Genomic DNA, 24,815 nt, shown 5'->3' on the forward strand with positions numbered 1-24,815 from the left:
TAGAATCAATTCCTCTATCGACTGGCATAAGGAAGAAATTCGTCGCAGCACATTCGACGATCTAATTGTTTTCCCATCTTTAACTAAATCTTGTCTTTAGTACACACGTCGCAAAAATCGTAACTAGAGCAGGCCAAGAAATAAACTTTTCTTTTTCTTAAGGTTATAAGACAATTTTTCAAGATTTCTTTAAAACACAGATGTAAAGAAACTTAACTAACAATCTATAATATATGTTATAATATATGATATGTTTGTGTTTGGTATGTTTTAAGTATTTTTAAAAGTTTTGAAGCATATACAAATTGTACAAAACGTGTTAAATAAATAAAAAACTATTTAGTTTAGAACTGGCGGCCATAGCTCAGTGGCTAGGTATTGATCACCAAACCGGACCGGAATTTGTGTCAATTGCCACACATTGGTTGCTTTGCTCCTATAGTGATCCATTCTAAAGTTAATGTTCTCCTATTTTTACTTAACTGCACAGTACTGATATCGACCCAATAGTCAGAAATACGTATTTGCGTTTGCCTTCCGTCTTATATACCACTGTTTTTCCGTGTTGCGAGGATGGAGATTGGCTATTACAGTTAAAAAAAAAGCTTGTACATTGTTGGATGTTACTTCGAAAATAGAATAAACAACAGATACAGTAACGAGAATACAAAGAAAAATAGGTAAAAAAATGGGGAAGGCACGCATAAATAGGTATTTCTGATTATTTGGTCGTTATCAGTATGGTGCAGATAAGTTAGAATAGGAGAAAATTAACTTTGGAAGGGATCACGTTAATTTTCTCCCATTATAACTTAGCTTTACCGTACTGATGACGACCAAATAATCAGAAATACGTAATTACGTTAGCGTTCGACCTTATTTTACTTATTTTCCGTTTTATTCTCGCTGCGAGTTTTGCATTAACTATTCTTTATCTTGTTTTATACTAGGACATGCATTAATTAACCTTTATAATTATATATATATATACCTATATATATATATATATATATATATATATATATATATATATATATATATATATATATATATATATATATATATATATATTGGGTGGGTTGGTACATAACAACATATTATTATAACAATAAATACTTATATGTATTTCTTGCAAAAGCATTTAAGTTTCAGAAAAAGAATATAATGACTTATACTCTTGTAGAAAATACCTACATAATATTTTGTAACTCTTGTTCACAATTCATGTATGTTATTTGTTTCGTTTAACAATTACTTCGTTACGTAATTAGGAATACTGATTTATAAATTATAGTTTTAAAAGTAAACCTCCACCATTTTACTTACAAATAACTACGCCTTCTGGTCATATATCTAGCTGGTATGGTATTTACCATAACTGTTATTCGGAGACAAATAGTATATGATATTTTACAATTTTTTGCAGTTCCGTCAACCACACCTGTGGCAGGTATAAAATGTCGTTTGTAAGTAAATGTACAAAAATGTAAAACGAATAAAAAATAAGAAAAATTTAAATTTAATGTAGCTACCGTCATTTTAATAAATAAGATGTAGTAGAATTTAATAAGATTTAGTTACCAGTAGTAAAAGAAAAAGTCACGATCATAGTATCAAGAGTTTTTTCTGATTATTTCTCATAATTTTCAATTTAATTACTAAAAATAGAATTTTAATGCCATGATTAGGTATGGTAATATTTTCCATAAAGAGACGCAAGCTGCAATATTTCGGTCACATTATGAGACTCTCTACAAAATATGAACTTTTACATCTGGTCATTTAGAGAAGTAAAAAAGGTCGTGGTAGAAGAAGAACTTCATGGTTGAAAAATCTAAGACCATGGTATGGAAAATCGACTATATCGTTACTTTAATCTGCTGTGAACAAAGTCACGATAGCGAATATGGTAGCCAACATCCAATGATTGATAACGGTCATGGAACTAAAGTTCACATGGTGTTCCAACAGCATGCAATCACATGCTGTCATTATTTTTTCTGCTAGATGCACTGAAGGTAAAGTTTAATTTATGTAATCGAATGAACAGTTCTGAAAAATACTAACAATACAATTTTAAAGTCCTCTACTTGAGAGTTCGGCCCTGAAAATTTGACACGTCAGTCGACTTAAAGTGCCTTCACAAGTTTCTGCAAATTTATGATAAATTACTGCAAAATAATTATTGTGCCTTGCGTCCTAGTGAATAGTAGTTATTTTTAGTACTTTAGCAATCTACGTAAGTATATTTGTCATCATATTTTGAAGGTATTTAATGGTAAAATGTAATAGTAACATTTTTTTTTAATATTAACTTACGATAAAACAAAGCCTATGATTAAGGAGTAATCCTTACGAGGTTATGTTACTGTAACATGGCCACATGGAACTAATTTTGACATATTGAAATTCAATTTTGAAATAAAATTCCCCCATCTTTTGTTTAAATAATACCACAAGTAATATATAAAGGAGTTTCTGATTGCAGGGACTCCACAATGGCTAATTTAACGAACAATCCACCAACATAGTACTTATCAGTATTTTACAAACAACCAGTATCTATGTGTGTAACCAAAAGATAAGCAGTTGTATTTCCATCTGTAGAGGAAATAAAGATACAAAATATGTAATAGCAATAGGAAACCTACTCCAGCTCAGAAGCGTAATATTTACCTCTGGAATATCAAATAATAGTATGTATTTACATCGTCAGGAAAGATATTTGGGAAAATTTTCTGACAAGCTACCGAGAAATTCGAATATTAAATCAATAAATTAATTACACCAACTCATATCACAAAAACTAAGACATACCAAGAGTAAGTATTAAGCTTGTGACACTCCAAGCATGGCGTTGTACATTTTTATTATACAGACTGCCCTCTATTCGGAGTCTAAAGAAAAGTTAGGGAACTACCACGTGATATACCTACACAGTGCACTAGACTTGAAATATTATGAAACACTAAAATGCGAGATTGTACAAAAATATTTAAATCATGAATGTGTCGCTTCTGTGAGTCCATTTCAAAAGGTAAAAGAAATGATAAATTAGACTTACTCACAATCAATTTAATTTAACTATCCAGACGACCGGTTTCGCTTTCTACAATATGCAAAGCATCTTCAGGTCTCGATACAAAGTTAAATAAATGCTGAAATAATAAACCCATATTAGGGTGTTGTCTAATAAAGATAAACAAAGATAGCTGATATAAATTATATAAATTACAGTAGTTATGCCAATATTACATGTCTGTGGTTTTTCAAAATGAATAAAATGTTTAAGCAGACAAGGTAAGATCCACAAATTGGTAAAATAGTCTATTAAACTGTAATAAATTAATAAATGAACAAATAAATAAAACGTTACTTACATGCCGGTACTCTATTAATTGATGGTTGAAAGAACATGGTTCAAACTATCCTGTATTGTTGATTGGAGAACTTAAGTCTGCTATTTTAATTGTTTGACAGTAAACGGGGAAGTTCGTGAGGCGACAGATTTTATCCAATGAAGTAGAGATAGGTGTAATGTAATTGTTTGTTTGATGAAAGTAATGTTCCATACCATTGAGTTATTTAAAAGTTATTTATATTTATTCTAGAGATATATTTATGAAATGTGTGTTATTTATTGAGATTTTATTTTTGAAGGTGACAGTTCTGAGACAATGAATAAGATTAGATGTACAAATCGTGTGGGGGTGCAATTCTATGAACTTGGAATTATCAAATTTCTTTGATAAAGTTCTGTTGTAATATGTGGCAAATGGTTTTAAAGTCAAGTATTTAAAGTTAAAAAATTAAAAATTAAGGACAATTTAATACACACAGAAAACACATGGAAAACACTTAAAAAAGGGGAGACGAAACAGACATTAAATTTAAAAAAGGGGGATGATTTGAAAGCACTACATCTCTTACTTGGAGACAATGAGTTTTTTATGTTATTTATTAGATTTTAGAGGTAAATTTGTACATCTGCCAACATGGTGAAGGCCAACATTCTCTTGGAAGAGGAACTAACTCCAGAAGCCTAAAGCCTGGAGCCTAAGTACTAGCCTAAGATTCCACTGCGTTTACTAGAATCACTACGTTCATACCGTAGTTAATGAAACTCACATTTGTACATATATTTAAAATTGGAAAAATACATAACAGGTTGCCAGTCAAAAAGGGGCCGCAAATATTTTTAATTCAATTAATTGTAATAAATTTTTGATACAAAATTTTCGTTTACTTATTTTTTAAATAAAATAAGCTATTTATGACGTATATGCATATTTTTTATATCGAAGTAGAGCTAATTTTTTTCTTAATATTATAACTTTGTTGGAGAAAAAATGGTCGAAAATTTCTGTTGCCAGCTGTTTAAAGCGCGAGGTATCAAAAATAAAATAAAAGACAGCTAGCGCACAACGCTAACGTTTTAAGTGACAGTTGTTTGAGTTTAAGCGTGAGTTTTTAAAGCATGCGTCGATAGATATATAATGATATACATATTATCACTTGTCAAATGAGTTTCATTGCGCCCTACCTCTATTTTCTTCTTCTAAATGTGCCTATCTTTTAGAAATGTTGGCGACCACATTCACCCATCTTATTCTATTCACAATCGCTCGAAATAGATCAGCTGACGTTGGACAAGTCCATTTCCTAAGATTGGCCAGCCAGCATATACCTCTACGACCAGGGCCTCTCTTACCCTTAATCTTCCCCTGTAAAATCAACTCTAGAAGTCGGAATTTATCATTACGCATGATGTGGCCGAAGTGAGCCAATTTTCTGTTTTTTATGGTGTTCTCTTTGAGAAAGAAAATAATTTCTTTGTCTTTTCTTAGCCTCTGGAGAATAGTTATGTTACTTGTGTCAGATCCTCAACATACGTCTGTAGCACCACATTTCAAATGCCTCCAATCTTTTTATGGCATCTTCTGCAAGGCTCCAGCTCTCTACTCTACAGAGGTTACTAAAGACGTAACATCTAAGAATTCTTATGCGTATATTGATACTTAAAGATAAGTTGCAGAGAATCTTCCTAAGGCTGTTGAAAGAGCTTCTGGCTTTTTCAATACGAGTTTTTATTTCGTAGCTGTGTTCCCAAGTATCCTTAATATTGCAGCCCAAATAGCATATTTTTTCCACTCTTTCTAACGGTGTATCGTTAATTGTAATTTGGGCGTTTATTGTAATTTGGGCCAGTGTTCTTACTAATGATCATTATTTTTGTCTTCTTGCAATTTAGTTTTAGGCCGTATTTGTTACATGCTTCTACAACGTTATCCATCATCCTTTGGAGCCCCTACGTACTATCTGTCAGCAACACTGTATCGTCTGCATATCTAATGTTGTTTATAAGTTGGCCATTTACAGCAATCCCATCTTCTGATTCGTCCAAGGTCTCTCTAAAGATGTTTTCAGAGTATATGTTAAATAATGCCGGCGTCAATATGCAACCCTGTCTAACACCTTTTTAGAATGTGAAGATCTCTGACAGTTCATTTTCCAATCGTACTGTGGCTTTTTGTTGGAGATATAAGTTTGAGATCAGTCTTGTATCCTTATCATCGAGTCCTGATGTTTTTAGAATATCGATTTGTTTTTTTATGTGGGACTTTATCAAATGCCTTCTCGAAATCAATGAAACATGCATACACATCGCAATTGACATACCTCTCTGTATTAGAACTTGCAAAATAAAAAGTGCTTCCCTCGTTCCGAGTCCTGCTCTGAATCTACATTGAACTTCACTCAGGTGTTCTTCTAATATGGTGTATATGCGAGAGTGAATGATAGTAAGAAGTACTTTAAGTACATGGCTCATCAAACGAATTAATCTATGTTCTTCACATTTTCTAGCGTAGGCTTTTTTAGGAAGTGGAATGAATATTGATAGTAGCCAGTCTTTTGGTAAGTAACCAGTCTCGTAGATGTTGAATAGATTCGTAAGAGCTGTGATTTGGTGTGCCTCTAATAGTTTTAAAATTTCACCATGCACCTTACCAGGTCCTGGTGATTTCCCATCTTTAATCCGCTTAATGGCCATAGTTACTTCTTCGTTTCTTATTTCTGGGCCGTAGGGATTGTTTATTTTAGTTGGACTTCGTGCTGCATCTTCGAATAATTCTTGCATATACTCTTTCCATCTTCGTAATTTATCTTTAATGGTAGTCAAAATTTGGCCTTCAATGTCTACAACTATGCCTTTATTGCGTTGTTTTTTGGTATTCTGTACCTCTTTAATTTTTTGTGCATATGGAAATCGTCATGTTTGCGTTGTTTCAACTGTTTCAAGTGTTTCAACTTCCATACATTTCTCGTCTATTTTACTTTATCTTTAATACCTCGCGTTTTAAACAGCTGGCCATTTGGACATAATTTGCAACCATTTTTTCTCAGGCAACTTTATATTATTAAAAAAAGAATAGATTTGATTTGATATGAAAAACATGCATATACGTTATTAGCAGCCTATTTTATTTAAAAAATATACGAACAAAATAAAATATTTGTCAAAAACTAATTACTATTAGTTGGATTAAAAATATTTGCGGCCACTTTTTGTGACGACTTACGTTATGAACGTAGTGATCCTGTAGTGGGATCCTGTAGTATACGTGCCATCAGGTATGCGTATCAGCATTTCTCCTCTACAAAGGAGAAAGGAAAAAAATCTTCTCTGTGGCGGCTGTAGCGTAGTGACTATGTTACTGGCTTAACAAGCTAGAGGGAGAGGGCTCGATTCCCTGCACTGACAATTTTTTTTATTTCTAATTTAACTGAGCCACCATCGTTCTTTGAAGGGCACGTATAGCCATCGTTCCAGGATACTTAAGTGGTCGTTAAGTCATGTTAGCGCTTGCTTCACCTAGACCTAGACCTTAGCCAGAAGGCTACACGAACTTTTTTCTCTACAAATTAAAACAAAAAAAGCAAACAGGCAGTTAAGATTTGATTTCACGTATAGTGCGTCTGTATATCCGCTTGTTCGTATTTCACCCTAATAGGGATCATCAGAGACAGATATTCACAGACGCTGTGAAAGTGAAAATAAATCTTTCCTGTCTTAGGAAGCAACTCTAACATGGCTTCGTATGGACACAAATAGCGACATCTGATAATAAATCCTTAAACTAATTTTTCGAAACCAAATTCAGATTTATGCTTTAATCTGTGCCTTCTAAAAATTGCAAGGCAAAACAGACGTTGATAAAGATGTTATTAAAGACATGGGGAATCTAAAATTGTATTAGACAATATATCTCATCATTATCTAAGCAAAAATCTTAAGCGAATTGGTTTCTAGTACTTATAAAGAGTAAAAAAAATAAAAGGAAAAAGACAGTTAAGATTTGATTTCACGTATGGTGCATCTGTATATCCGCTTATACGTTTTTCACCCGTAATAAGGATCATCAGAGACGGATATTCACAGACGCTCTGAACGTGAAAATAAATCTTTCCTGTCTTGGGAAGCAACTCTAAAATGGCTTCGTGTGGACGCAAAACAAAAAAGTATAAAGCAATATAGAAACAGGGGAACATAAACCAGTAAATCAAATTTTATATATTAAAAAATGTTTCTTGAACTTTAAGGACCAGTATGCCAAAAACTTATGGAAACAAAATTATTAGAAGAAAATAAAAAACGAAATGGTGAAACGTTGCTAGCATTAGACAAAAAAATATCTAGAGAAAAATAGAGACTACTAAGAACTTAAAATAAAAAATGATTAATAAAAAATAAGGCAATAGACAAAAAAGCAATGAAATTTATATTCTTTTCTCACTAAAAGATGTCACTGAAACTGTAACAACTGAGGAGCTACTCACTATAAAGATTGCCAAACAAAAAATGCATTGAGCTGTTGCATAGTACGCCATTACCAGTATCACTACTTTTTGCATTTACTTAGGGGATGAAGAGTTTTTACATATTTGAGATCTATCAAATTATCTATTTTTAATATACGATTGTATTATAAATATGTAAACACGCATGGGATAATAAACATAGAGTTCAATGGAATGATTCAAATATAGTCCTAAAAGAAACGGATGGTAAAAAGAGGAAAAATCAAAGAAGCGGCTCTAATTTTGCTAAATGCTCGCAAATTCCTCGGCAAAAATGTAGTAGGATCTGGTTACCCATATTAAAACAGGAAGTTATTAAAAGGAAAATACCAGTATTAGTAAGTCGGTAATATATAGAGGATACATCATTTATGTTTTTTAAATAACAAACATATAAAATCAGAGTTTAGTGTTTGTTTGGAGTAAACTAAATGCACGACCAAATACTTACCATGTCAGGATAATATTATGAGGTCGGGATAGTATTCCTGGTTTTTTCCTCATAATTTATTATGGAATCACCAACAGGAGATTTTTACTATCATCATGGCATGTGTTTGTCTTTTTAAAGACGAATTACATGCTATGATTTTTTCTGACGGATATTCTCAAGTTAAAGTTGATTTCATGTAATCGAATGAACTATCTTACAAGTAAAGTCGTCCCAGGAACGCAACTCAACAATATTTTCAATATCATTTTAAAGTCGTCTACTTTAAAATGTATAATGTATGTCTGAATTGTCAAAATAAATGAGTCAGATAAAATTAAATTATTAGAAGAATTTTTTACCAAGTAACAAAAAAACAAAATTTGTTTAATTTACTAATGTTTGTATTTTGAGAACGATTTCCGAAGTGGAAATTGAAACGTGAATAAACGTACTTTAACCTTTAATTGTGGCTTATTCCCATTTAAATAGTAATTACTTTAACATGCCACAAGAAAATAGCTTCAGAACAAGAATAAGATAATATTTCAATTCAAATTCATTATAAATCTGGAGACCTTATTTTTACAGAAATCTTTTTAAATTACTTTTATCTATATAAAGATCTAGAAGTTTAGAAGAATATATGCAGTTGATAACTATCAGAGGTTTATTATATTTAAGTAAATCTTAAGAAGAACACACGAGTATATCCTGAAATATAATATTTAAGTTTTTGAAGAAGGAGTAATTTATTCCACCACCAACAAATCGGATATGTTAGTGATCTGGGAGCGATTCCACACTACAAAAAGGAAGGTCTTGCATCTTACGACTCTGAAGTACATACTTGCCTTCTTACGAACTTGACTCAATACATACTTATTTATGGAAAAAGGACAAAAGATGGTTGTTTGGAATTATTTCTTCCTGAAGTTTCGTCTGTAGACGAGTTGCGAAAACAAAACCGGTTATTTCTTATTAATGATCTTCCTCGAATAACTGCAATATTTATAACGCTTGTTGACTACCGGAATCTGCCGGTTGGTCTACATCGGTTTCAGAATTTTTGGTGCATCTGATGATATATGCTGTATTTCCTAACGCTGATACCAATGCAGACTCTCTTCTTTAATAATAATGTTTTTGGTGGATTTTGATTTCGGTAGCTTCTCTGAACATGCGTGGTTAGAAATCACCTACGTTGTTGAACGGTTATCTGAGAGCGGTAGACCAGATATCCTAAAAAATTAAACGCTAGACAACAATTCCAAACCGGTCAGTAAGCATTATTGGCTCATCGGTTAACCGATAAGACCACTTTTTTCTCCAGCTCTCCAGCTAGTACCAGAAATTGTGTATATATATATATATATATATATATATATATATATATATATATATATATATATATTAAAGGATCCAACTTGTAAATACAATACATTTTGGAGACGGCTATTGCTGTATTCCCGGTCTCCTTCACCAATCCTCCCGGTCCAAGGCATGCTCCTCCTCCAAACCTCTCGATTCCATCTTTCTACCGCTCTTCTAATTCCTTCATTCCATGAGCGTCGAGGTTTACCTCTTTTTCTTCTTCCAGGAAGGCTTCCATTTGTGAAGTTTTTGGGGACAACGTTCGTCAGGCATTCTCAATAGGTGTCCAAACCATTTTAAACCTCTTCTTTCTATTCTGTCAATGACCGTTTCTGTAGCATTTATGTTATTTCTGATAGATTCGTTGGTCTTCCTTTCCATCCTTGATGTTCTAGGACTTCTCAAAGAATCCATTTCAACTGCCAACAATCTTCTCTTCAGGTCTGCATTAATTGTCCATATTTCAGAGCCATAACAAAGAACTGATACAACCATGGTTTGCCCTATTCTTTTTTGTTCCTTTTGAAAATGTTTTGATCCCACCATAAGGAGTTCAGACACCGTACAATTTTACGTCCCTGATTAATTCGGTGTTTAATTTCGGTTTCTCCCAAGCCGTTCTCATCAATGAGTGCACCTAAATATTGAAATTTTCCACTTGTTTGATTTCCACGTCCTCGTCTATCAACACTTCAAACCTTGCATCTGAATTGATAACTAAATATTCTGTTTTCTTCATGCTGATTTATAACCCCCATTTTACATATTCTCTGTATAGACGATTTATCATAAATTCTAGATCATAAGATTTTTGAGCTAGGACGACTGGGTTATCTGCAAAGTCCAGGAAGAACAGTACGTCATTTCCTATGGGGATTTCTATTCCCTGGCAGTGGTTTTTCCAATTTTGGAGGGCTGCCTCAATATATAAATTAAACAGTAAGGACGATATACTGCATCCTTGTCTTAGTCCTTTAGTTAAGCTTGGGGGTTGGAGCGATCGGCCAGTCCCTCATCATCTGGAAAAAACTCTTTTGACTAAAAATTCTAACGCCGAGCCTCGGAATATGGATGGAAACTTACGACGACGACACCTGGCAAAGAAAAGGACTTTGAAAATTGGTACTTGAAACACTCAAGGCATGACTTACAAGACAATTAAAATTTTAACTGAAATGACGGAGTAAAAAATGGACATCAAAGTGCTCTCTGAAACCAAAACGAAAGGCCAAAGAAATGAACAGATTAAAGACAGGAATTTGTTTAATTTTCAAACTAGTGCTTTCTACCTAGGCTTCGAAACTCTTGCAATTCGTTTGGTTATTGTCATTTACTGACAACTACTAGTGTGTTTTACACATATGTTTATACAGGAAGTCATAACTATTGAAACATAAAGTATAATCAGGATATTTCGACCAAAATTTGGCCATCGGACCAAATATTCCTTAACAAAATGTTGTAATGAAAAAATGGGTTATATTAAAATTGATTGTTTTTCATTTTTAAGAATAGTTTCACTGTATATTTATAAATTGATATTAGAGGAAAAATACACGTTAAATAGTTTTTACCAATACACAAAATCCACAAATATACATGCGTCGGATGCCTTTTGAAAAGATTTAATGCTGGAACAGGGTGCAAATACCTAAATTCAAGTCTAAAAAGAAGAACATTTTAACTGGATCGGTTGAGGTCGTAGACCTTTTCACACTGCGACCTGAAAGATCTTTTGTACTACATTTATGTTTAGTCCAAGCCCTACAGAGCTATGATTCTAAGAGATATTTTTTACCTTGTTAGGTTTAAAAAAGAGGTGTTCCAGGTATTTATAGTTCCATTTTATACATTAGTAATATTTGAGTAAGCAGTACTCAGTGAGAACACCTTTGATTACCCAGAGTTCAATGCTCTGAAGATCTAAGAGTATTTGTACGTAGTGGGAAGACAGCTGTAAGAACCTTTTTTCTTGTCTTTGTCTTGGAATGGTTTTCCCGTAGGTTGCAGTAAATTAATTTTCCAATTTTCAGTGATCCTTTACTATGCGGCTTTAAGGTATACCACCTTTTATGGCAAGACTATCAGCAATTTCATTATTAATAAGTTTTAAATGACTAGCACCAACAACAAAGCCTTGTTATGCACTCTACTTTACATGACGGACTATTGGTAGTTTGAAGCTGTTATCGGCTCATATGTTGTAGACTTCACAGCCTTCCGTGCAGCTTAGCTATCTGAAGTAATAAATATTTTGTCAGGCGTTTTTCGGGATTTCTTAAGCACAAAAGTAGATTACTAGCACTTCTGTTTAAAATATTGTAGAAGTTTTTCCGAGGGGTATTGTCAGTTTGGTATTAGGACCAGCAATATTTATGCCTAGTTTCTCTTTTTTTGACCCCTCAGTATAAAAGGTGAGTGCACGTCTTGTGATTTTTGCGATTTTGTTTTGTGTTTATTCGTTTATAATAATATTTAGTGTGAATTAGAAAATGTGTTTTGCAGATATATAATTTATAACTTTATGTGTGGGTATATTTATGGATTAGTTCTTAAATCTTAAAATCTGTAGATATCCAGTTAACTCGTAGAATTTAAATGCTTATAAGCTCTTGTTGGTCTAAAAGCACTTTCTTTAGACTAACATCAAGTCTTGCACCCGCTAAGCGCAATCGCAACATTGTCACCAGTGGAAACTCTTTTGACATGTATGTCTAGAGGGGTGATGCCAATGAGAAAATCCATGGCGCCAGTTATATTTAGGCGAGCCATCCGCTGAATATGGTTTGGTTTGTTGATAACCGTTACCTGTAGCACTTTTGGTATGCAATCAATAGCGCCGTAAATTAGCATTGGCTTAATAATAGTAGTATAGATCTAGGTAATCACTTTAGGTGAAAGGCCCCAGGTGCGTTTAATCGTTCGTCGACACTGCTCATAGGAAATATTTGCTTTTTTCTATGCTCTATCACCTAAGTGGAAGTTCCTTATATTATGGAATTTTACCTTTTCAGAAAAGTTTAAACTGGAGTTACGAATCGTTGAAAGTATTAAGCCGTGATATTTTTTTCTGGTAAAGATAACAATCTCTGTCTTCTTAGGATTTATAGATAGTGAGTGTTCCTGACACCATGTTTGTATTAGTCTGGGAGCAACTTAGTATATCTCATATAGTGTGTTCTTACACTTACCGCTTTGCAGGAGAGCTATGTCGTCAGCATAGACCATTGTGTAGAAATCGTTGTTGCTGAGTTGCTCAACCAGGGTATCTAGAACTATATTCCAGAAAAGTGGTAAAGTGGCACCCCTCCCTGTGGACACCCCTTCGTAACCATGCCTATAACCGAAACGTCTTCCACATGTGCGCTTATTGCTTTATTGGAGAGCATACTAAATATCCATTCACTTACGGCCAGGGCGACAGTCCTGACATTAAGCTGTTAAGTGATGGTTGGGAATGTGGTTTTATCAAACGTGGTTTTATCCCTCAATGTCTATGAATATACCTAGAGTGGATAATTTATTATCCAGCGATCTTTCAATTCTTCCCACTACCTGACGCAGTGCAGAGTCGGTAGATATTTCCGAAGTATAGGCATCTTGATTTGGGTGGACTGGGTTCTGAACCAGAACTTTATCCCTTATGTACCTATCGCATAGACTTTTCATCGTTTTCAAGAGAAACGATGTTAGGTTAATTGATCGGAAAAGCCTTTGGTAGGGTATAATCCATCCATCTAGGTTATAAGCATGGCAAGATCACCTCTCTGGAACGGTGGTTAAGGTTTTAGCCTGAACACGGTTAATCCGGCACTGCCCTGGGGTCTTCTGGCCTAGTATTCTACTCGGCTGAAAGATGCCAGGGTGTCTTGTTCCGTGACGTAGATGTCCAAAAAGGATTTCCCCCACCGTTGCCTGTCAGAATTCATAGGATACCTTCTTAGGCTCTTACTAGAATCTGGCAATACGGCAATAAGAAAAAGGTTATAAACATAGCTTATTTTGTTGTGGATAGATACCGTATACCTTACGAATTCTGCATTAGTTCCCGAAGTTAAAATTATTTCATTCCGCATTCTAAGGGTCGGTTGTAGAGTTCGGCATCGGTCCTCCTAACGTCGCGATATTTGATAAGGCTTTTTTTCCAGACAGTAAATGTCAGCCAGCGGTATTTAGACATAGAGATGTCCTCCGATACCAGTCAGTTCTGAATTTTATTCGATATTTCAGCTGTTGCTGGCGTGACATATAAATATTTGGGTACAAACAACAATTTGGGTAAAAGTAGGTTCCATGCCTTTACTTAAGATATATTAATCTTTTCTAATAATACATTCATAAAAAGACTTACCTGGAGCATTGTTATCGCTGTTGCCCCAGCCTATATGGTAAGAGTTCAAATCAAATCCGATAATGAGTTTTGCCTTCTGACTGAGATAATGGTCTATTAGATCTTACATCTCCCTTGTTGGTGGTAGGGTGGCTGCATCTAAGAGTAGGTATACCGATGCTTTTATCAGCCTTCTATTTTTGCTCTTTACTCATGGGAATTTTACTTTAATCGCAGTTACGTCTGAGGTGCAAAACTGCACCATGGGGAGGCTTTGATTTTCCTGGGAATATATATGGCTATTCTCTGTTGCTGGTTGCTTGGTAAGTAATAATTCTGTCATGCGTACCTCAAACTTATTTTTTAAGATTTATTAAAATATCGCCGATCATTGTCGACTACATTGTAATAACAGTATCTTGAGGTCAACCTTTTACGACTCTTACAATGGTCGGCTGATGGAAGGACAGTATACCTTTTCCTGTTGTAGCAGTGATTGTAAAACCAATGAAGTGTTATCAAATATACCTACCCTCTATGTCTATGAACTGATTTTTTATCACTTTTTTTACTTCTCTAAAGAATTGAATCTTTTCAAGATAGGACCGTGTATCTGAATCAGTGCAGTATTATCTGTGATAGCTATTCGTATATATCTGTTGAATTATTATTTTTATGTAGTCTCCGAATAGCATGAAAAAACATTTGCTTTTTTTGTTCTTTTCTTTTTTTTTTCAAATTTTTAATCAACGAATGAAGGTACAATAATTGATAGCACTAAAAATTAACATGAGGAATCTACAGTATCTGGGACATTTTGCACGTAGAAATAATTGTTAATTATTACAGTTTATCTTATATTATAGAAAAATTCGTCAAAAGCTCAGGATAGGGAAGCGAAGGTCGTGTTAGATGCGAAACATATGACTCGTTTTCACTTTTGTCAAATTGTTCCGAGCAGCAGCCTTGAGAGTTAAACTTACTATGATGGGGGCCAACCTAGTAGTGAAGAGGATACACGGAGCATCAAATGAGAAAAAAAAATTAATACAAACTTTATGGAATTAACAAGTTATTGTTATTAAGATTAATTTAAAGATATTTTAATCAAATATTTTGCAGAAACAATTTCTGATCAATGAACCTGTGAAGTAAGGATACCTATTTCTAAAATAAAGAAAACCATGTAGGTACAGAACCAGATAAAGTGTCTTTTTATATATTGAAATCGGGAGAAAAGAAGTTTGAAACAATCAAGTAACATATTAAGAAAAAATATAAATACTATGTAGATCAGTAATAATATGTATTTGTAAATTATTTCAAATAAAAAAATACACATAGCTGTTTACAAAAAAAAACCAAACACTCCTTCCTTTACTTGATGAATACTCATCTATTAACATGTACTCCTATTTGGTGGAATCTTTTAGTGAACGATGTTTTGAAAATTTACCTGCTTTTACAACCCTATTTCCATAATTTTATCTAAAAGCCACTGTTTAAGTTATTTCTATATGTGTCGAGAATTTAAATGTGGAACATTATTGTATGTTAATAGACTAAAAAAAAGTGAGAGTCACCGCCAGTCTACAGGGATGAAGTAGTGAGTTGTTTACATAACTTGACAGTTCTTCGTGGTTGGGATTATAAGAGGGTGGTAAAAATGCAACCCTTGAAGGAGAGGTATGTTTGAATAGATCTTTAAATATTAAGGCGTGAATCTGTGGATATTATGTTAGATAAAATAAAAAATGTTAAAAATGTCACATTTACCGTCTAACCAAAAACAGTATACCGCAAAAAATAAACACGTCGCTTAAATATCGCTTATCTACACAAATTAATGAATAACCAAATTTTAAGATCAACGAGTCGACAACAAAACATTACTTTTAATAGTTTCAACAGTTTTTTCTTTAGATATCGACTCTCGAAAGGGGTTGAAATTACTTCTATTCTATTATTTGAGGCCGCTGCATAGAAACTCATCATATAGTTGAGCAGTTTGTTGAATTTTTACAATCATTCAATAAATATATAATTAGTATTTTAGTATTATAAGATTAATATTTCATATTAATCAAATTAAGGCTGAAAACTGACTGAATTCTGTTTTGAGGAATTCTTTTATTAAAATAGAGGTTCTGAAACTATTTTCTTGTGGCAGGTTCAACTTAAATATTGTATTAATATGAGATTAAACCACAATTAATTGCAATGAAAATTAAATTTAACGTTTGTTTTTGACGTTTCGATTTCCACTCTGGATTTCGTTTTCAAAAAGATTATTATAAAATATAAAATAAGAAGTTGTTTATTAATGGCCATTATCGCATATTATCGCCATTTTTTCTGTAAATAAAAATCCAATGTAAATCCAGCAATAAATTTTCTCCTATAATTGTAGAGATAAGTTTACTGACTTTGTCTAGCCAGACTCCCTTAAACATTACACCTGAAAAACTCAAAAATGTTAAAAATCATTATTTAAAAATCGACTCGGTTTACAACGTTCTACACTGACAGAACGTTTAAATCGTTTTTTTAACGGCAAACCTAGATCTCATGATTTTAGAAATTCCTTTTTTTACTTCTATCAGAAATCTGCTTTTAGAACATAGATTACCCCATGTAGAAGAGGAAATCAAGGACATTAAACGCTACAGTATAGGTTTGGCAAAATTACGCAGAAAAAGAGAAGAATTGATCAATACGAAAACGTGGTTATTTTTTTATTACAAAGGACGAGATGAGAATTAAAGTATGGCATAAAAATGCTCCTAAACAATAAATGAGCCAAATAGTTGAAGCTAATTTTTAAGATGTCAGATAGGATTATCTAGAATAATAGTTAATTTAAATTAAGGGGGTAATACGTAATAAAATATCAAAGCTTTAAAATTATTTCATCCGGAAGAAGATATATATCAATTTTATGATAAACTTTTAAAGTAATACTCGAATCAAATTACCTTCATTGATTATAGGAAACTTCAACACCAATAGAGAAATTCAACGGCAATTGGAATAACAAAGGGCAAAGAAAAATCAATAGACAAATACGGAATAGACATTAAAACTCCATTCCATATTCGCTAGAGAAATTAGGAGCTACATACCTAATTTAGTTAAACAGAGGTCCAAATGTCGCGGAAACATGGACTCTAACGTAGAAGGATGAAATACTTCGAAAAATATTCGAGTGTAAAATACTTCACAAAATATTTAGAGCTATTAACGACCAAGGGCAGTGATGCAAAAGATATAATTTCGAATACTACCAACTCTTTAATGAACTAGATGTCGTAATGTTCATTAAAGCACATCGACTTAGATGGTCTGGACATATAATACGAATGCCAGATAATACGATTGCTAAACGTCAGGAAATAACTAACGAGGCTAACGACAGGAAAATCTATAGGAAGAAGAAGTAGAGACCAACTGCGAATTTGGTGGTTAGATGGAGTTCGGACTGACTTAGCTATACTAAAAATCAGAAGATGGCAACACGACGCCAGAAACTGAACAGAATCTCAGAGTAGGCCAGGATCCACGAAGGACTATTAATAATTGAGAATAATGATGATAATGAGGTCCCAATGAACAAAAGATTAGAATAATAAAGAACGAGTTATCAAATAAAGGTTAAATTATGCTTAATAAATGAGAATTAAAAGTAAGAATTGACCTTATATTCGTCAAACTAACATATACACAAAAAAAAAGAAAATTAATTTACATATTAAGTAAAGATCCCCAATTACTACTTTTATAAAAAATAGACTAACTCACGAAATAGATTTAAATTTTATTGATTTAAAACCTTTGAAATTGCTTAAAGCTACATATACACTTTTCCACACACTACCGGCGAATATACACTCCTGGTTAAGCGAATTCCTGACCCATACAGGATTATTTTGGGCTGCAGCATACCACGACCTTGGAACTTGTAAATAGGCCACATCAGCCACACTAGCCAATTATTGCTATCTTTTACAATTTTTTATATGCAATATTATCGACTATTATTTCAATTAAACACAATAACTAGTAATAAGGGCAAGAACAAATCTCGCACATTGTTATCACTTTCACTCCCCACTTATGTACTTGTCCAAGCGAGAATTTAAACTGACTTGCTTAAGGTAGCTGCTGGAAACAGCCTCAGTGCTCTTTTGTGTTGATAAACTCGCTAATGCGGGTTGCGCACTAATATTTAAAGTCAAATTCATTATCTTTGTTTCGTAGCATTCGCCATATAGAATATCAAGAATTAGACTAATATTGTAAAGGTAAAAGATAGCACTCCTCTACGATCCCGGTAGAGGATAGGCTGCTACAGTGGTTGGTAACCCTGTTTTATGCTAGCCGCTAACGTCCGCCTTTCCTATTATGGAATAGTCAGGTTCTGATACCCATTGCTGTATTTTTTAAACTACTCTCACCTACATTCTTGACCTAAGTCAGCCAACACGTCCTGGTAAGTGTGGGAGGTTTTAAAATAACGCCAAACACCCCCTAAAAAATGAAAATGTATTATCCCAGGTGAGTAGGAAAGGATTTTCAAAATCTCACACTAAACTGCTAGCCTGTTTCACGGATTCTAGGTGGGACGAAATTCTGACAAGTAAATATTCCAAACTTAGAAGAATCTTAAAAATCACTGTCGCTACATATGCTAGAGTCCTAGTAACAGAAGAAACAATCATAGAGATGGAAGTAGAAATATCGAAAATTAAATAGAATGTGATAGGCGTTAGCGAGGTAAAACAACGAGGAGGAAGCGGAAATCGGGTCACTTGTTTTATGAGGTCCGTAGTTAAATTAAAACAACGGGAGGGGTTGGTTTTTCGTAAACAGAAAACATGAAAACAGCATTATATCAGTAAAAAAATTATCTACTAGAGTAGCTTCTTCAAGCTTAAAAGTAAGTAATATAGTTTAAAAATCGTACAAGTATATGCTCCAAAAAGTGGTCATGCAGATTATGAAAAATAAGAATTCTACGATGACATACTTTAGCGCTAAATGATACAAAAGCACACTTTACAATAATATGTGGTGAATGATAAGAAAGAAACTTTATTAATTTCCGGGTGGAAAAAAATCTGTTCCAAATGAACAGTTTCTTCTTTAAAAAAGAACATCGGATATGGACGTGTCAGAGCTCAGAGATCAACAAAACCATAATGAGCAACTAACAGAAAAGTTTTCAGCAAATTCAGAACAAAGGTTAGGTAATCACGGATCGCAATTAATGTCTGCAATATCAACAGACGAAATAATAAACGCACTAAAAAAATGAAAAGAAGTAAACCTCTGGGAGAAGATCATATTGTTATAGAAGCCGCAAAAATTGCTGAAAAAGGATTTTCGAGAATACAGCAATATTGTTTAACTTTTGTCTGCATCAAAGTAAAACACCTACAAGATGGCACCTGGGGAATTACCGACCAGAAGCCTGATAAACTACCTCTATAAGTTATTCACCAGAATAATAACAAATTGACTAGAAATAAAAGTAGATTTTTACCAACCTAGGAAACAGGCAGGTTTTAAGAAAAACTTTGGCACTAACGATCACCTCCACTGCATAAAAGGGATTATAAAAAAAACCATCGAATACAACCGACGATTGGTCCTGACTTTCGTAGACTGTCGCAAAGAATTACACGATAGAAATTAATAGCGTAATTAGAGCGTTAGTAAAAAGTCGCATAGATTATCAGTATTTCAAACTTATCGCGAATATATACAATAAAACATTCATGACCGTAAGACTAAATAAAAATACAAACTGTATAAACATCAAAAGTGAAATTAGGCAAGGAGACACGTCTTCCAAACTCGTTACGGCAGTTCTGAAAAATGTTTTCAAAAAACTGAAGGGGGACTCCAAAGCAATCAATGTCGACGGCGAAATGTTCTCTCTACCGAGTTAGATGCTGCTTGCAAGAAAGTTGGTTTGAACATAAATTTTGGAAAGACACAATACATGACAAATCTGATACTATGTGAAAATCCAAAGATCGACTACAACGAAATAGGATTAGTTTATAAATATAAATACTTAAGTAATGAAATCCAAGTTGCCAAGGACAACTATACTGATGAACTGCAAAGAAAAATCACTTTAACATGAGCCGCATATGCAGCTCTATCAGACACCTTCAAGAGCAACATGCCAAATAATTTAAACAAAAAAACTTTTGACCAATGTGTGCTTCCAGTCATGAACACCGAACCTTAATGGCACCGATACACTTTCCGTAACCCAGGCTACAACTACCAAACTAACTCAAAGCAGCCGAAAAAATAATGGAACTCTCGCTACTTGGATTGAATCTCAGAGACAAGGTTAGAAATGAAGAAATAAGAAGAAGAATAATCACTGCGAATTAGCTGCAGGAAGCTCAAGACCGACAGAACTGGAAGAAATTAGGGGAGGCATATGTTCAATTTTGGTCACAGTAGGCTGGATGATGATGATGATGATGGTAATGATTGATATTACTAACAAATGGATCACTAAACAAGATATCACTGTACTTATTTAAATGAGAATGAACGATTACCGTCTTGTTTAAACCCAGATAAAAATCGAAATGAAAAAAGAAAATTGAAGATGGTACAAAAATAATTGAACACTCCAAGTACGGCCAAGAAAGATGTCATCGGTTTTGATGAGAACAAGGTATTATGGAATATCGCCAAGAAATAATAAATAAAATATTTAATTAAATCCATGTACGGAGTCAAAAACATAACTAACTGGGTCTTTTGTAAAAATAAATTGGCATATTTACAGAATAAAAGATAGAATGATGGACGACAAACGAATAGAACTTATATATATATATATATATATATATATATATATATATATATATATATATATATATATATATATATATATATATATATATATATATATATATATATATATATATATATATATATATATATATATATATATATATACATATATATATATATATATTATATATATATATATATATATATATATATATATATATATATATATATATATATACTTATATATACAGTAGACTCCCTCTATAACGAGAACTAAAATGGCAGACTAATTACCTCGTTATAAGCGGATCTCGTTATATCCAACAACAATAATACTGTGCATACATATGAATATGTAGTTTTCTAAAACATTAACTTTCTATAGTGAAGCCATTCGGAGCAATATAAGATGCTAATAAATATTGTTTGAATGGCGTTTTTAAAACAAAGTTGTTTACTTTTATTGTCAATGAAATGCATTAAAACAAAAAAGAGTTGTTTACTTTTACTGTCAATGATATACGTTAAAACAAAAAATCTGTATTCTGTAAATATGTATAAAGCGTATAAAGTTATTTTGTCATTTTTGACTGCTTTAAATTGTCCAGTATTCTATCTATCATATTTTCTACAGATGTGAAACAGTTTTATGCTTCTTCATTTGCGTTTTGTCATTGGATAAAGTTTCTGACAACCTTTAAAACACTTTCCACATCTTGCCTATTAGGGCCCATATTATTAGGTGTGAATGGTCAACCCAATACAATGACACTTGTGAATCATAAATTTTACATTTCCGACTAAGAATCATAAATTGTAAGAAGTTTATTGCGGGCGGCCCGCAGTTAAAAAGGGTATTTATTTATAGCTACGGCCGGGCCAAAACGTAAAAAACACGTTTTTCAATCTTATTTTCTCTCGTTATAAGCAAATTTACCTCGCTATAGAGGGTTATAGTTCAATAGAAATTTCACGGGACATCTAATGTACCTCGTTATAAGCGAAACCTCGTAATAACCGTGTTCGTTATAGAGGGAGTATACTGTATATATATATATATATATATATATATATATATATATATATATATATATATATTTATATATATATATATATATATCTTTTTATTATTTGTTTAATAATAATAACTAAAATACTTTTAGTATCAGAAATGTAAATTAGAATTATAATTTTATAAAAGCTTTCTTGATAATTAATCTAAAAGTGTCTGTAAATCATTTTAATTATAGGCTTAACCTAATATCGTACAATCGAACAAAAATTCACATAGTATTGATCACATTTCGGCTAACCACCATAAACAGAACATTCAAAAGGATTAAAAATGAAGGGGTGGTCCCGAAACACCCTTTACAAAACGTTATTATTAAAACCGACTTGTACAACTTAATAATATATCACCCCATCTTTCGCGCCTCGGCTGAGAAACAGGCTTCCAGAAGAGCTTACAACTTAAAACATGGACACGGTTGAGAAGTAGACAAGGGTTATGTATGTTTGGTTATTAGTTAGAAGCATAGAAAATCTGAATGACATTGAGACATGCTGTGATTCTTTTGGTAAAAATGTAAATGTAGTAAAGGTCTTCCAATATTGTAAGACAGGTGTGAACTGAGTAAATAAAATTTAAGAATAATTAGTATTAAAAAATATTAACAAATTCTTGTTTATTATTTTTTAAGAATAATAATCAAACTGTAGAAGTGTACCATTTTTTTAACCGTATTTAAAAAAAAAGTAAACTCAGCTACTCTAGTGCTTTAGTACTCTAGTACTCTAGTAATCTAGTACGTTATTGTGGTAAATAAAAATCACATTTAGAGATAAAAAATTCTAGTATACAGTAAGTAAAGTAATATAAAATTGTAATTGCAACAGAAAAAAGCTGAAATGATATTGATAGTATAAATAAAAAAAAAAATAAATTTATCTATCCCCAGAAAAGTGGGAGAAATGCACAAATGTAGAAAATGCAAACAAGTCAGCAGTTTATATAAAAACAACCCAGATAGGTTAAAAGGTCTTAAAACTGTCACATAGATATTATGTAACTAGTCCAAAAGACGTCATTTAATACTCCGAATGGAAGTCCAATGGATGTAAGAATTTGAATCAAATTGAGAAGAAGCTGACAAAGATTGGACTTCAATCGGATGCCCGATATACGTCTAACGATTTGCACTTTATTTTGGTGACGACAACTGGATGTTTGGATGTATAACGTCCAGTGGGTGTTATATTTTGGTCTTACGTAAAAGTAGAATTTAAATAAGTACAGTACGGTCATAATTATATATAATGCGAAAATAAAGGATGATTTAACCAAAACACAAATGAAAACATTAATAAAGATATCATCTGGAAGACGGAATTAGAAGTGGGGAAATCAGAACAAGATGTGGTATAAAAAAATAGTCCTATGAGTCAAAAACAGGAAAATATAATGAAACCAATCTATAGAAGAATGGTTAAATTAGTACCTAAACCAACAAGGAAAATTAGTGTTGTAAATAGAGTAGATGAAGGATATTTGCACTAAGTTTGTTTAAGGAAGTTTTGACGATCTTTTTATATGACATCGACAACACAATAGACAACGTATAGGAAACTGTACCTTTATTTACAATAGATGTAGTAAAATACGCCATCAAAATACTTAAGCTAGCAAATACTTCTCGGGGAAGAAAAAATATACGTTTAAAGTAAGCCTGGAAATTAATAAATTAACTAATTCTAAATAACTTTTATTCTATAAAGTTTTTTCACCAAGTTAATACTTTTTGAGTTATTTGCGAGTGAAAATGTCCATTTTTCAAAATAAAAACCACGTTTTCAGACGGTTTCTCACAAATTATTAAGTATTCATCGAAAAAAAAAAAAATTGACAAAAATAAAGCCTATCAAAAACACAAAAAAATTGTGTACTTATGAAGTCTGTAGCCCTAGCCTAAGCAGAGTTGTATGTTAGTTGATGGCCACGGTCAGCGCGGACTGTGAGAAAGGATGGTGTAAGTCTCTCGAGTGTGCAATAAGTTTGGCAACGGTACGAAGAGAAAGGTCTACGTACTCGAAGACCTGGTTCACTTCAAGGCAGAATTACAACAGCTAGATATGACGGCTTTGTCGTTTCTAGTATTTGAGAAATCGAACGGTCACGGCAGTGTCCCTTCGAAATCATCAGCAAGAAGTGAGAAATGTAAATCTAAGTCAATGGATAGTTAGAAGGCGACTTCATGCTGTTGATTTATCTTTTAAAACTAGAGTAACTGGACCACCGCTTTTCCGTGAACACCGAATTGCTAGGTTGAATTTTGCACGAGAACACTTGGCTTAAAGAATACAGGATTGGAGTCATCATTGTTTTCCAATGAATCGAGATTCTGTCTTACGGGCTCAGAAAAACGTGTAAAAGCGTCAAACGGGCAACGTCGAAGCGGGAGATCTGCTTAAGCATGTGTTGCCGAGAGACTTTTTGGTGAAAGGTCAATTAGGGCATAGGGAGGCATATCGTTCGATGCACGCACAGAGATAGTCTTTATCGAGAATAGGACATTGACTGCACATAGGTACCTAACACAGGTTCTAAAAGATTATGTTTTGCTGTTTATGGTTATTCTTGGACAAGATGCAACATGTATGCATGATAATGCATGGCCCCACACTGCTCTGATAGTTAATGAGTATCTTGACGAGGTCCAAATCACACGATTTGTTTGACCTGCTTGTAATCCATATATCAATCCCGTAGGACATGTTTGGGATGATATGAAGAGATATTTGCAGAGTCATTTGCCGGCCCTAGAAATTCAAGACAGCTTTGCGACAATTGGTGCAAGAATGGAACAATCTTTTGTAGAATCTGATCCATAGCATGCCCCGTCGCTTGCAAGTTAATATCACTGCCAGAGGAGGAAATGCTAATGAAACTTTTAAAATTTCTTTTATTTCTCGAAAAACACATCAAATTAAAATTGT

The 24,815-nt window shown here is 33.1% G+C and overlaps 1 protein-coding gene across 3 annotated transcripts in view; it reads right to left on the reverse strand.

Annotated features, from left to right (window-relative positions):
• Positions 1–24,815, reverse strand: part of LOC140439656 (uncharacterized) — a 484,195-nt gene that overhangs the window by 218,377 nt on the left and 241,003 nt on the right. The window lies entirely within an intron of this gene.

The sequence above is a fragment of the Diabrotica undecimpunctata genome, chromosome 4 (assembly GCF_040954645.1).
Source record: "Diabrotica undecimpunctata isolate CICGRU chromosome 4, icDiaUnde3, whole genome shotgun sequence".
In the NCBI taxonomy this organism is placed as follows: domain Eukaryota; kingdom Metazoa; phylum Arthropoda; class Insecta; order Coleoptera; family Chrysomelidae; genus Diabrotica; species Diabrotica undecimpunctata.